The following is a 14,880-nucleotide window of genomic DNA, read 5'->3' as shown; positions in this document are numbered from 1 at the left end:
GTTGATGTATCATTTTATGGTTGTATAAGAATTAATAACTATTCTTTCATGTACAAAGATAATTTGATACAGTTTGAAAATTTTGACCCTTTAAGCAATTACTTTATATGTGGGGGAGTATTCTAAAATTGTTATTTCCTTCTGCAAATTGTAAAAGTTGTCTTTGTAGCAAAAATTTTAAAATATGGGAGATTGTTAGAAGGAAAAATTAACATACAGTAAATTTTCTACATGGTAACCACTATTGCTGCTACTGTTGTTATTCTCATTATAAATAATGAGAGATTGGGGCATGACTGTTTTAGGCTTTGTCAGATTTTTTAATGAAATTCTAATTTCATTATAGTTAATTTTGTAGCTGTTTGCCTTTATTTTTGATTTGATAATCTTAGAAGAAAATCACCTATTCCTTGAAAGCTAGACAGAACTAATTAATTGATTGGTTCAATCAGTAGTTGTTGAGTGCTTATTGTGTATCAGGTGCTTTACATAATGAATAGCATCAGTTTTAATATTTCTGTTGAATGCTTTTTCTTTTCTTTTTTTTTTTTTTTTTTTTTGGGGACGAGTCTCACTCTGTGATCCAGGCTAGAGTGCAGTGGTGCGATCTCGGCTCACTGCAACTTCCACCTCCCAGATTCAAGCGATTCTCCTGCCTCAGCCTCCTGAGTAGCTGGGATGACAGGCACACGCCATCACGCCCAGCTAATTTTTTGTATTTGTAGTAGAGACTGGGTTTCACCATGTTGGCCAGGATGGTCTCAATCTCTTGACCACGTGATCCGCCTACCTCGGCCTCCCAAAGTGCTGGGATTACAGGCGTGAGCCACCGCGCCCAGCCGATTTTTGTATTTTTAGTAGAGACGGGATTTTGCCATGTTGGCCAGGCTGGTCTCGAACTCCTGACCTTAGGTAATCCGCCCACCTCGGCCTCCCAAAGTGCTGGGATTACAGGCGTGAGTCACCGCGCCCGATCTTGAATGCTTTTTCTATGCCTGTATAATAAATACTAGTAATGATAGCTGACATTTATTGAATCCTTACTTTGTACCATGCTCTGAGTATTTTATATATGTTATCTGGTTTGTCCTTTCAAACCTGTGAAATAGCAACAGTTATGATGCCCTTTACAAATACACTTTCATACATGTACACTACATATATATTTATAAAATTGAGATGAAAGTCTATGATACGCTATTTTAGCCAAGTGCAGTGGCACATGCTTGTAATCCCAGCTAGTAGGGAGGCTGAGGCAGGAGAGTTGCTTGATCCCTGGAGCCGGAGATTGCAGTGAGCTCAGATAGTGCCATTGGACTCCAGCCTGGGCGATGGGAGTGAAACCCTGTCTAAAAAAAAAATAGAAAGAAAAAAAGTCTATGATATGCTTTAAAAATTTTTAATACAAAATCAAAATTTTTATATGATATAGTCTTCTGTAACAAGATTTATTTATTTATTTAATTGAGATGGAGTCTCACTCTGTCACCCAGGCTGGAGTCCAGTGGCGCCATCTTGGCTCACTGCACCCTCCACCTCCCAAGTTCAAGCAATTCTCCTACCTCATCCTCCCGAATAGCTGGGACTACAGGTGCGTGCCACCATGCCCTCCTAATTTTTGTATTTTTAGTAGAGTTGGGGTTTCACCATAGTGGGCAAGATGATCTCGATCTCTTGACCTTGTGATCCACCTGCCTCGGCCTCCCAAAGTGTTGGGATTTCAGGCATGAGCCACAGTGCCTGGTCGATTTAAAGTTTTAATCAAGTAAATAGGACATGTTTATTATTTAAAATGTAAAATAGTACATTAAATTTTATGAAAAGTGAGTCCTCTGCTCCAATCCCAGTCTTTTTCCACAAAGATTAAAAGTGGATGTCTACTTTGGTTCTCCTGGTGATTATTTCTATTTCTTTATTTTATTTTATTTTATTTTTGTTGTTTTTTTGAGACAGAGTCTTGCTCTGTCACCCAGGAAAAACTAGAGTGCAGTAGTGCAGTCTTGGCTCACTGCAACTTCCGCCTCCTGGGTTCAAGTGATTCTCCTGCCTCAGCCTCCTGAGTAGCTGGGATTACAGGTGCCTGCCATCACACCCGGCTAATTTTTGTCTTTTTAGTAGAGATGGGGTTTCACAATGTTGTCCAGGCTGGTTTTGAACTGCTGACCTCAGATCATCCGCCCACCTCAGCCTCCGAAGGTGCTGAGATTACAGGTGTGAGCCACCATGCCCAGCCTCTATATCTTTAAATAATATGCTTATAACTCACTCTTTGTCAATTCTAGACATTATCACTTGATTACCTATAATAAATGAGAAACTTACTAAGCCGTTCCTCTCCAGCCTACTCTTTTCAATATAATTGTGGCACTACTTTAGTACCTTTGTTACTTTTGTAACTCTAAATGATATATTTAAACTTGGTCTATTTTTGTTAAATACATATATGCACATAGATATTTATGCTATGTATCTGTGTGTAAATATGAATGTATGCAGGTACAGTGGAATTACATTTTACAGAGTGGTCAAAGTTAAAGTCAAATTTACCCTTGAAAAATTTCTTTTCTTTTTTTTTTTTTTTTTTTTTTTTGAGACAGGGTCTTGCTCTATCACCCAGACTGGATTGCAGTGGCACAATCATAGCTTAGTGTAATCTTGAACCCCTGGGATCATGTGATCCTTCTGCCTCAGCCTACTGAGTGGCTGGGACTACAGGTGCATGCCACCATACCCATCTAGTATTTTTATTTTGTAGGGACAGGGTCTTACTATGTTGCCCAGGCTGGTCTTGAACTCCTGGGTTCAAGTAATTCTCCTGTCTCAGCCTCTCAAAGCACTGGGGATTAGAGGCATGAGCTACCGCGCCTGGCTGAAAAATTTCTTTAAATGTCTCTCAAATAGATTATAACTAGTTTTGTTTATACAATCCTATATAATAATGTATGTAAACTATGTAACGTATCTAATAATGCATTTTTAAAATTTTTATAAAGTAATCATATGCAGAAATTAAAATACTCCAGTGTGTCTCTGCTTGGGAAAATCGAGCCCATTTATAGAGAGCCAGTTTACTGCCTGTTTCTGTTACTTATCACATTTGCCCTTTAGATGATCCTTCTGAGTTCTTCTTACTCTTTAATGTTCTCCCAATTAATTTTCAACTTATTTTCTGAGTATATAGACAAAGATATTTCTATCCTCTCTTTTTGATTGTGTAAACATTGTTTTTACTTCTTGTCAATAGTAGAGAAACCTCTGAAATAATTAGCATATTCTTTCTATAGATTTTGCCAGTATGCATTGATTATTTCAGGCTTATTTGCATTTCCTGTATGGGGACAGGATGTGGTCAGAGAGGACAGTTGCATTATTTAAATTATTTACTTCTAGGCCAGGCAAAGTGGCTCACGCCTGTAATCCCAGCACTTTGGGAGGCTGAAGCAGGCGGATCACGACGTCAGGAGTTCGAGACCAGCCTGACCAACATGGTGAAACCCCGCCTCTACTAAAAATACAAAAAAAATTAGCCAGGCGTCGTGGCGGGTACCTGTAATCCCAGCTACTCAGGAGGCTGAGGCAGGAGAATCACTTGAAACCAGAAGGCAGAGGTTTCAGTGAGCCGAGATCACGCCACCATACTCCAGCCTGGGCAACAGAGCAAGACTGTCTCAAAAAAAAAAAAAAAATTATTTCTCTTAACTCTTTTGGCTTAGTGTAGACTTGAAATTTTGGGGAATACATTTTAAAAAGTTGAAATATAGCCTATTTATAGTAAGATGGACAAGTCCTTAGTACACTGTTTGATAAATTTTTGTGAACACACTCATGTAACTATTATCCAGATTAAGGTATAGAACATTACCAACAGGCCAGGTGCGGTAGCGCACGCCCGTAATCCCAACACTTGGTGAGGCCAGATCATATTGATCACTTTAGATCAGGAGTTTCAGACCAGCCTGACAACATAATGAGGCCCCATCTCTATAAAAAATAATAAAAAATTAGCCAGGCGAGGTGACGCATGCCTCTAGTCCTAACTACTTGGAGACTGAAGCAGGAGGATCACATGAGTCCAGGATTTCAAGGCTGCAGTGAGCTGTGATCGCACCCCTGTGCTTCAGACTTGGTGACAGAGTGAGACCTTGTCTCTAAAAAAGAACAATCCCCTATCCCCCAAGAACATTATCAGGGCCCCAGAAGCAGTTAATATTCATACCTTTCAATGGCAACCAGTACTTTTTTTTTTTTTATCAGAATAGTTGTTATTTTTGGATTTCTAATTTTTGAACTTAAATGGCATCATAGAATATGTACCCTTCTGTGTCTGATTTCTTTCATTCAGTATTCAGCTTTTAAGCTTCATGCATGTTGTTGCATGTAGTAGTAGTTCATTCTTTATTGTGTCCACTGAATGAATATATCACAATTTATACTGATAGAGAAAATTCCTATTCTTGTTTTGTATGACTTTTGACTAGGGCTTCTAAACAAAGGTTTTATACGTGTCTTTAAGTGGACATATGAACATATCTTTCTTTGGTATATGTCTGGGGGTAGAACTGCTAGGGCATCGGGCATGTGGTATGTTCTACTTTAGTAGATACAGCCAGTTTTCCAAAGTGACTGTACCAGTTGACATTCTCACCAGCAATGTATGAGAGTTCCAGGTGCTTCATATCTTTGCTAAAGTTTAGTATTCTCTAAAATTAAAAAGACTGACATTTTGGTGAGTATATAGTAGTATCTCATTTTCTTTTTAATAAGCTTTAGAAAAATTGACATATACATACAGAGAAGAGTACAAGTCATAATTATGTAGCTTCAGGAATTTTCAAGGCAAACACATCCATATAACTAGCACCCAGGTAAAGAAACACATTAACAGCATCCCAGAAATTCCTCTTGTTCCCTGCCATTACTGCCCTCACTCTTACTCAAGGAATCTACTATACTGACTTAAAAAAATAGCTTTATTGTTATGTAATTGATACACAATAAGCCACACAATTTATAATTTGATAAATTTTGGCATGAGTATGTACCTGTGAAACTAGCATCACAAGCAAGATAATGAACACATCTGTAAGCCCCCAAAGTTTTCCTGTGTATCCTTATAATCCCTCTCTCCCAGCTGGCTTCTTCATTTAGCATTAACTATTTTGTAGTTTATGTTGTTGTGTGCATCAGTATTTCATTTCTTTTTATTGCTGTGTAGTATTCCATTGTATGGATATACCACAGTTTATCCATTTTCCTGTTGATGGACATGTGAGTTATTTCTGTTTTTTGAGTATTATAAATAAAGTTGCTATAAACATTTGTGTATGGATAAGTGGTTTCATTCCTCTTGGGTAAGTGGAATGGAATGGCTGAATCATTTTTAACTTCTTAAATAACTGCCAAACTGTATTCCAAGGAGTTTGTTCCCACCAGCTGTGTATGTGAGTTCTAGGTGCTACACGTCTTCCTCAACACTAGATATAGTCTTCTTAATTTTTGATATTGTGATAGATGTGTAGTAGTATTTATTGTGGTTTTAATTTGTATTTACCTAATATCTAATGATGCTAAGCATCATTTTCATGTGTTTATTTGCCATCTGTATATATTCTGTGGTGAGTTGTTTGTTCAAATATTTTATTGATTTTTTTTTAAATTGGGTTGTTTGGTTTCTTAATTTTTAAAGAAACATTATTATTAAAGTTTTCAAACATATGTGAAAGTAGAACGAATGAGCGTTTAACAAACTTTTTTTTTTTTTGAGACAGAGTCTCGCTCCGTCACCCAGGCTGGAGTGCAATGGCATAATCTTGTCTCACTGTAAGCTCCGCCTCCCGGGTTCATGCCATTCTCCTGCCTCAGCCTCCTGAGTAGCTGGGACTACAGGTGCCCGCCACCATGCCTGGCTAATTTTTTGTATTTTTAGTAGAGACGGGGTTTCACCATGTTAGCCAGGTTGGTCTCGATCTCCTGACCTCGTGATCCACCCATCTTGGCCTCCCAAAGTGTTGGGATTACAGGCGTGAGGCACTGCGCCGGGCCTAGCATAACAAACTCTTATTAGCTATCACCCAGCTTCTACTAGTATCAATACATTACAAAATTTGTTCATTTATAGCTTCCCACCTGCTATCCCTTGCTGGTTACTTTAAAAAATACTTTTATGTATACTTTTAATTTACATACCATTAATGATTCATCAATCTTAAGTATATAATTAAATGATTTTTAGCAAACATACAAAGTTATGCCATAATCAGCACAATTCAGTTTTAGAACATTGCCATTATTCCAGTTCATCTCCTGTGGCTGTTTGAAGTCAGTCTCTACTTTTATCCTGAGCCCAAAGTAACCATCAGCTTTATGTCTCTCTAAAATTACCTCTTCTGGACATATCATACAAATGTAATCATATGGTATGTCTCCTTTCTTGTCTGTCTTCTTTCGCTTAGCAGATATTTTTGAGGTTCTTACATGTTTTACTATGCATCATTAATTTATTCCTTTTTATTGGTGAGTAGTGTTTCTTGGCACAGATATATAACATTTTGTTTATCCATTCACCAACTGGTGAACATTAGATTGCTTCCCATTTTCCCATGTTTCAAATTTGGTTATTAGGTATAATGCTGCCTAATAACCATATTAGTCTTTATTTAGACATGTTTTCATATTTCATATTCTAGTCTTTATTTAGACATGTTTTCATATTTCTTGGGTATGTACTAAGAGTAGAATTTTCACATCATTTGGTGATTTTATGTTTAACATTTTTTTGTTTGTTTTTGAGATGGGTTCTCACTCTGTTGCCCAGGCTGGAATAAAGTGGTATGATCATGGCTCACTGCAGCCTCGACCTCCCGGGGCTCAGGTGATTCTCCTATGTCAGACTCCCAAGTAGCTGGGACTACAGGTGTGCACCACCATGCCTGGCTAATTTTTGTGTTTTTAGTAGAGATGAGGTTTTGCCATGTTGCCCAGGCTGGTCTCGAACTCCTGGACTCAAGCGATCCGACTGCGTTGGCCTCCCATTGTGATGGGATTACAGGCGTGAGCCACCATGCCTGGCCCCCGTGTTTAACGATTTTTTCTTTGTTGATTTTTTTTTTCTTTTGAGTCTTGTCAGTGGTGTGATCTTGGCTCACTGCAAACTCTGCCCCCTGGGTTCAAGAAATTCTCATGCGTCAGTCTCCTGAGTAGCTGGGATTACAGGCACGCACCACCACTCCCAGCTAATTTTTGTATTTTTAGTAGAGATGGGTTTTGCTATGTTGGTCAGGCTGGTCTCGAACTCCTGACCTCGAGTGATCCGTCCTCCTTGGCCTCCCACCATGTTTAACTTTTTAACAAATGATCAAACTGTTTTCCAAATTGACTGTATCATTTTGCATTTCTACTTTGCATTGTGTTTGCATTCTCGTTTTGCAATGCATGAAGGTTCTAGTTCTAGTAATGTCCTAGCTAATACCTGTCATTGTCTGTTGTTTCTGATAATAACAATCGTAGTGGCTATAATCAATCATTATGAATGGTGCCACTGTGAACATTCTTATATGTATCTTTTGGTGACTATATGAATGTGTTCTATTGGGTATTTACCTAAGGAATGGAATTGTTGTGTCATAGGTTATGTGTTGTTCAGCTTTAGGAAATATCATGAAATGGTTTTCTCAGGTGATTATTGCAATTTACAATCCTGTGAACAGTGAATGAGAGTTGTTATTGCTTTAAATCCTCACCTATACTTGGTTTTGTCTGTGGTTTTCATTTTAGCCTTTCTGGTGAATATATGATGGTAAAGAATTGTGGGTTTGATTTGCACTTTCCTGATGATGGAACTTTTCATATCTTGATTGGGCATCTAAATATTTTGTGTTATTAAGTGCCTGTTAAAGTCTCTTGTTGGCTTTTCTCTTATTGATTTATGGTCTTTCTTTCCCTGCCTCACTCCCTCCCCACCGTCTGTCTGTCCATCCTTGGGACAGGGTCTCACTCTGTCGCCTAGGCTGGAGTGCAGTGGCGTGATCCTAGTTCACTACAGCCTCGAACTCCTGAGCTCAAGTGATCCTCCTACCTCAGCCTCCCAAAGTGCTGGGATTGCAGGCATGAGCCACTGTGCCTGGCCAGTTTTACTATCTCTTTATACGTTCCAAATTTGACTCCTTTGTCAGATGTATGTATTACAGATATCTCTGTAATCTCATGTGGAAATGTTTTGTTTGGTAGCTTTTTATCTGTTAATGGTTTCTTTTGATGAAAACAAGTTTTTAATTTTAAGGAAATATATATTTTTTTCTTTTATATTCAGTGCTCTCTTTATGTCCTACTTAAGGGTATATTGCTATCCTAAAGTCCACCTTGAGGTGTGTTATGCAGTGTTCTGGAATTTTTATTGTTAAATATTTCACATTTAGTTCTATGGTCTTTCTGAAGTAAATTTTCGTATGTGATATTGTATTGGGGTGAGGATTTCATTTTCTATGTGGATATTCAGTTGAAGCATATTTTATGCTTGCACATATGCTTGCACATATTTTATACTTGCACACATAAGTCCTTGCACATACAGAGTTTTATTCTATGATATTATGTAGTCTTGCAAGCATATTTTGTGCCCTCAACTGAAAATCCATATAGAAAAGTTTATTTTTCTATATGGATTGAAAAGTTTATTCCCCCTGACTGCACTCCAGCACTGTATTGAAGTGATATTTTGTGGCACATTAGTTAACTGTGTATGTAAGTCTGTTTCTGGACTTTTTATTCTAGTCAACTGACCTATCTTTGAAATTTTTTTTTCCCGGTATCGCACTGTTTTAAGTACTTTGTCTTTATAACAATAAATCTTGATATCTGTTCGTTTAAGATCTTATACTATTATTGCCCTTTATATTTTCTTATACATTTTAGAATCAGTTTGTTAATTTCTCCCATATGCTGCCTGATATTTTGATTGGACTTGGTTTGAATCTTTAAGTCAATTTAGGGGGAACTGATAACAAGTCTTCTAGGTACTGTGGTTACAGCAATGCTCAAAAAAGAAAAAAAATCCTTGCACATATACAGTTTTTATTATTTGGTTTTATGTGGTCTTCCAGTTAAATATATTAACTTCTTTCTCTTCAAAGCCACTTATATGGCATTATGGCCAACTGGAAAAGAATGACTTTTATAGAAAAAGAATAATTTTATAGAATTATTACGAGGAATGTATATTGTTATCCTCTGTGCAAAGGATTGATTGACTAAAAACATTGAGCATTTGTGAGGTTTACAGAGCATACAGGTGAGCCATCCTAAAAGAAAAATATTGTGAAGGAAATTAATTCAAGTGGGATTGATCGTATGACAGCAATTTGGAAAATTTTACCTCAAGCACATGCAAAGTAAACTTGTATTACCTCTTTAGGGCGATGTTAGAAGAAAGAAAGAAAATAATATTGCAAAACCTTGCTTATATAATTGGAGGAATTCAAGCAGTGAACTTTTTCAAGTTGCTTGGTAGTTTCAGTTTCCTACAAGAGTATTAATGTTTTATTTTTAAGTATGGTTTGTGAAGTTCACTTTGTAATTCTCCAGAAGTAACAGATGTATTGCATATCTGTTTCTACAAATGACAAATGTATCTGTGAAAACAGAAGTCATGTAAGAATAACTGAGCAACATTAAATATTAGGGAACAATCAAGTCTAGCTTCTGACTGCAATTAGCTAACCACTGAGGTGTTGGTAAAATCATTTGCATTACTCAAACTGAAATTGCTACAGGCAAGTGCTGTGTATTAAAGTACTTCCTGTAGTCTTTGGCAGAATGCTGCTAGTGAAGGAAGGATACAGAAGGTTACTGTGGCTGGAGAGAAGGAGCAGGAAAACATTGTGGACTTTAAGGGCGGCTCCTTGCTTAAAGACAAACACAGAGTAAACACAGACATGTTGGCAAATACCCTGTGGTATTTATACTGTTGCACCTAAAATTTTTTGCTATTTTTACTCTTTTAAGAAATAAAATTATGAAGACTTGGGCATACTATACAAGAAGTTAGTGTTATGTGCATGTGGTGGGGGTTCTTTTTTGGTGAATTTCATCTGCATAGAAACTTAAAAATGTAGCTTAATTTAGCGGTGTGTGGTTACTTTTCTGTCTAATGCTATTAGAGATTAATGGTGAATATATTTGGAGCTTTTCTTTCTGCCAGTCTTGTCCTATAGAACAAATAAGGAGACAGGATAACTATCACAATAGGACGTCCACCAGGGCAAAATTGAGTATTATTTTCTGTGTCCTGTTTTGTAAATTACTTTTTAAAATCTTACTGTTTATTTTTATTTCATTTTTCCTTATCTTATAACAGTGTTTAGAAATTCATATAGAAGGAAGAGCAGATGGATTCCTCTCTCGAAATAGTTGGTACAGTTTGATTTTTAAGTTTTTAAAAACTTCATTAAAGGAAGTTTTAAAAAACCTCATTAAAAATTTAATTAAGTTTTTAAACTTCATTAAAGAAATGGTGGCTATAATTAAATGTTAGTACTCTTGGGGACATAGATTTGCTAGTAAGTTTCACTTTTTCATGGCTATTCGGTAGCACATCTCGTAAAGGTGTTGAGAGGAAATCATTGTTGATGCTGATCCCCATTATTTTCCTCCCCAAACCTTCTGTTTCTGTTAATTAATTTAGTGGTTAGGCCAGGATAAAACAGAGTGGAGAGAGGGGAGAATTCAAACTAGATCTTTGATTTTGAACCTTTTGTGTGTGAACATGCCCGTTTTTATTTTGGCTCCTTTTATACAGGACATAGTGGTCTGCGTATGTCTTCACTCATTTGTTGTTTACCTGGTCCCACTGGTTGAGTTTGAGTCCCCTGCCCTGACCACTGATCAAAAAATAAGATTTTTTATAGGCACCGCTGTCTTAACCTCTCTATATCAGTTTATGCTGTGGACTCTTTCTCTGTATTTTGGGTTAAAGAACATATATTAAGATCATGTGTCAGGCACTGTTCTAAGCACTTTACATAGATTAACTCATTTATGTTTTCCCTATAACCTTTGAGGGATACAGTAGTTACTGTTATTCCCATTTTATAATTGTGGACACCAAGGCAAGAAACCTGTGTTTCACTCTGTCCATTTCCCTCCCTTCAAATAATCTACTACTGGACACTTTTTTTTGTCTTTTTGTTGAGATGGAGTCTCATTCTGTCGCCAGGCTGGAGTGCAGTGACGTGATCTCGGCTCACTGCAGCCTCTGCCTCTCAGGTTCAAGCGATTCTCCTGCCTCAGCCCCCCGAGTAGTTGGGACTATGGGTACACACCACCATGCCCAGCTAATTTTTTTTTTTTTTGTATTTTTAGTAGAAACAGGGTTTCACCATGTTGGCCAGGATGGTCTCAATCTCCTGACCTCGTGATCTGCCCGCCTCGGCCTCTCAAGGTGCTGGGATTACAGGCGTGAGCCACTGCGCCCAGTCCTGGACACATTTTAAGAGAGACATTGGCAGTCTGAGGTGCATCCAAAAGATGACCAAAGTTGGTGGTGGGGTTGGAAATCATGCTTTTTGGGAAAATGTTCGAAGAAACTGCATTATTTTCAACAGCCTCCATTATAGATTTCATGTGTATGCACGTGAACTGAATTTGACTAGTTTTTTGTAACTGAAGTGCAAAACTAGGAAGAGGGAGTAGAGAGATCAGGATGACAGAAGGTATTAGCTAGTTAGAGCAGCTCCAGAATGGAAGAGACTGTGTCTTCCAAAAGTGTTCTTGTAAAATAATTGGTAGACCATCTTTTAGTAATATTGTAGGAGGCATTTATGTAAAACATTTTTCTCCTTAAAAGTTTTTGTTTAATGTTTCCAATTGCTTGTGGTGTTATAAGACAAATAAAACATGTGTAAAGGCCCTTCCCATCTGAAGGATGCCAGTTTGCAACTTCTGCTTTAATTGTTCTAGGTTTTACTTCTGAATCAAACTAAATTCTTAGTTTTCAGACCACATTATTTCACTTCCAGCAGACTGCTTTTACTGAGGTATGCTTAAACCTCACTTAACTAACCACTGAGGTGTTGGTTAGTTATTAAGTGAATGGTGACGCTCTAAGGTCACCATTCACTTAATAACTTGTTCAATTTCTTTTTTTTTTTTTTAATTTGACATTTAGGCCGGGCATGGTGGCTCACGCCTGTAATACCAGCACTTTGGGAGGCCGAGGTGGGCAGATCACTTGAGGCCAGGAGTTCGAGACCAGCCTGGCCAGCATGGTGAAACCCCATCTCTACTAAAAATACAAAAAAATTAGCCAGACATGGTGGCGGGCGCCTGTAATACCAGCTACTCAGGAGGCTGAGGCAGGAGAATCGCTTGAACCCGGGAGGTGGAGGTTGCAGTGAGCCAAGGTCGTGCCACTGCACTCCAGCCTGGGCGACAGAATGAGACTCTATCTCAAAAATAAAAATAAAAATAAAAAACCCTGACATTTATCAAGTATCTACTTTACGACTGGCATGATGCTAGGTTCTAGGGATGTCAAGAGAAGGTTGGGATATATAGGCTGTTTAGTGCTGGAATGTTATCAGTAAAACAGAGTGGTATGAGATGAAGCTGAGGAGCAGACAGGGCCTATGCCATATAAGAGGCTTGTAAGAAATAGCCTTATGAAATAGACTACACTTATAGGGATATTGTTCTGGAGATTGCTTTCCATGTCATTAATAGACCATTATATGAAGGCTAGGAACATCTTTGTTTACCCTATATTTTCTTCTTGGGACAATGAAATTCTTGTTACTGATAAGTTTCCTTTTTTACTTTTGCCAGAAGTTCTTGTGACTGATAAGTTTCCCTTTTTACTTTCGCCACCTGGAAATTCAGTTGAAAATTCAAGCCCATGTATGTGCATTCTAACTTTCTACCTGGTCTTGATCTATTACTTGATGTAATTTTCTGTGACTCTGTTTTTTTACATATTTAGTTATTGTTTTATATATATTCTGATAAGTGATTTAGATTCTTTGTGGAATGAGACCAATGTATCATTTATGAATCTAGATGTTTTATTTACCTTGCTGGTACCCAGAGTCATTTGTCATTTGTTAATCTGGGTCTCTTGCTTTTCTTCAATTCTGGAAAGAATTTAGTCATTTCTGCAAATATTGCTTCTTCAACATTATTTGTATCTATCTCTTTTTAAAGTTTTAATTGTTGTATCTTGGATCCTCTTAATCTATTTTCCATGTCTCTTGGTTTTTTCACATATTTTTAATTCTTTGCTCTTTGTGCTATGTTCTGGATGAATTAACCAGTTTGAACTTCCAACTCACCAATTGTCTATTTAACTGTGTCTATTTGAGGGTTTTATCTTATCCATTGCTTTGTTAGTGATCATATTCTTTCTAGGATTTTTGGTTCTTTTTAGGGATGTGTGTATATATGTATGTATGTATATATGTTCTTATACCAGTTTTTTTTCAGTTCTGTGTGTTTTTGTAATTTCTTATTCTTTTAAAATTAGAAATGATTTTTAAATTTCTCTTTGGATAGTTATTTTGTAGTCTTTTTTTTTTTTTTTTTTTTTGAGACAGAGTTTTGCTCTGTCACCCAGGCTGGAGTGCAGTGGTGTGATCTCTGCTCACAGCAACCTCTGCCTCCAGGGTTCAAGTGATTTTCCTGCCTCAGCCTCCCGAGTGGCTGGGACTACAGGTGCATGCCACCACGCCTGGCTAATTTTTGTATTTTTAGTAGAGATGGGGTTTCACCATTTTGGCCAGACTGGTCTCAAACTCCTGACCTCAGGTGATTAGCCCACCTTGGCTTCCTAAAGTTCTGGGATTACAGGCATGAGCCACCGTTCCTGGCCTTTTTTTTTTTTTTTTTTGGAGATGGTTTTGCTCTGTCATCAGGCTAGAGTGCAGTGGCGAAGTCATGACTCACTGCAGCCTCGACCTTCTTTACTTAAGCCATCCTCCTACCTCAGCCTCCCAAGTAGCTGGGACTACAGGAACATGCCACCACGCCTGGCTGACTTTTTGTTTTTTTAATTTTTTTTTCTTTTCTTTTCTTTTTTTTTTTTTTTTACTTTTTGTAGAGATGAGGTCTCACTATGTTGCCCAGGCTGGTTTTGAACTCCTGGGCTCAAGCAGTCCTCTTGCCTCGGCCTCCCAAAGTGTTGGGATTACAGACATGAGCCAGTGCACCTGGCCTGAAGTCTCTATAAAGAGTTTTATGTATAATTAACTTCATCTGTACCAAATGTGTGTTCCAATTGTTAATTTTGTTAACTGTATAAAAACTGATAAAACTTTAAACCAAAAATATATAAAGGAATCTAATTTTAGTTCACCTTGTGTTTTCATAATAACTTTTTTTTTCTCAACTTTTTTTTTAACTTCAGGGGTATACAAGCAAGATGTGCAGGTTTGTTACATAGGTAAATTTTGTGTGCCATGGTGGTTTACTGTACAGATCATCCAGGTATTAAGCTCAGCATCCATTAGTTATTCTTCCTGATGCTCTCTCTCCGCCCCCCAACCCCACTCCCCCTCCACCACCCACCGCACAGGTGTTCAGTGTGTGTTGTTCCCCCACCATGTGTTCTCATTGATCAGCTCCCACTCACAAGCGAGAACATGCACATAATAGCATATTTTTAAAGAAGAAATTATTTCTTCATTTATTTGGGGTACTGATATGGTTTGCCTGTGCCCCCACCCAAATCTCATCTTGAATTGTAGTTCCCATAATTCCCATGTGTTGTGCGAGGGACCTGGTGGGAGTTAACTGAATCATGGGGGCAGTTTCTTCCATACTGTTCTCGTGGTAGTGAATAAGTCTCACGAGATCTGATGGTTTTATAAGGGGAAACCCCTTTCACTTGGTTCTTAT

General features: G+C 37.8%; 1 protein-coding gene across 29 annotated transcripts in view; it reads left to right on the top strand.

Moving 5' to 3' along the window:
- Window positions 1-14,880, top strand: part of FCHSD2 (FCH and double SH3 domains 2) — a 302,934-nt gene that overhangs the window by 58,476 nt on the left and 229,578 nt on the right. The window lies entirely within an intron of this gene.

The sequence above is a fragment of the Pan troglodytes genome, chromosome 9 (genome assembly GCF_028858775.2).
Source record: "Pan troglodytes isolate AG18354 chromosome 9, NHGRI_mPanTro3-v2.0_pri, whole genome shotgun sequence".
Classification (NCBI taxonomy): domain Eukaryota; kingdom Metazoa; phylum Chordata; class Mammalia; order Primates; family Hominidae; genus Pan; species Pan troglodytes.
Note: the sequence above shows the minus strand (reverse complement) of the source record. Positions and strands in the feature narration are given on the sequence as shown.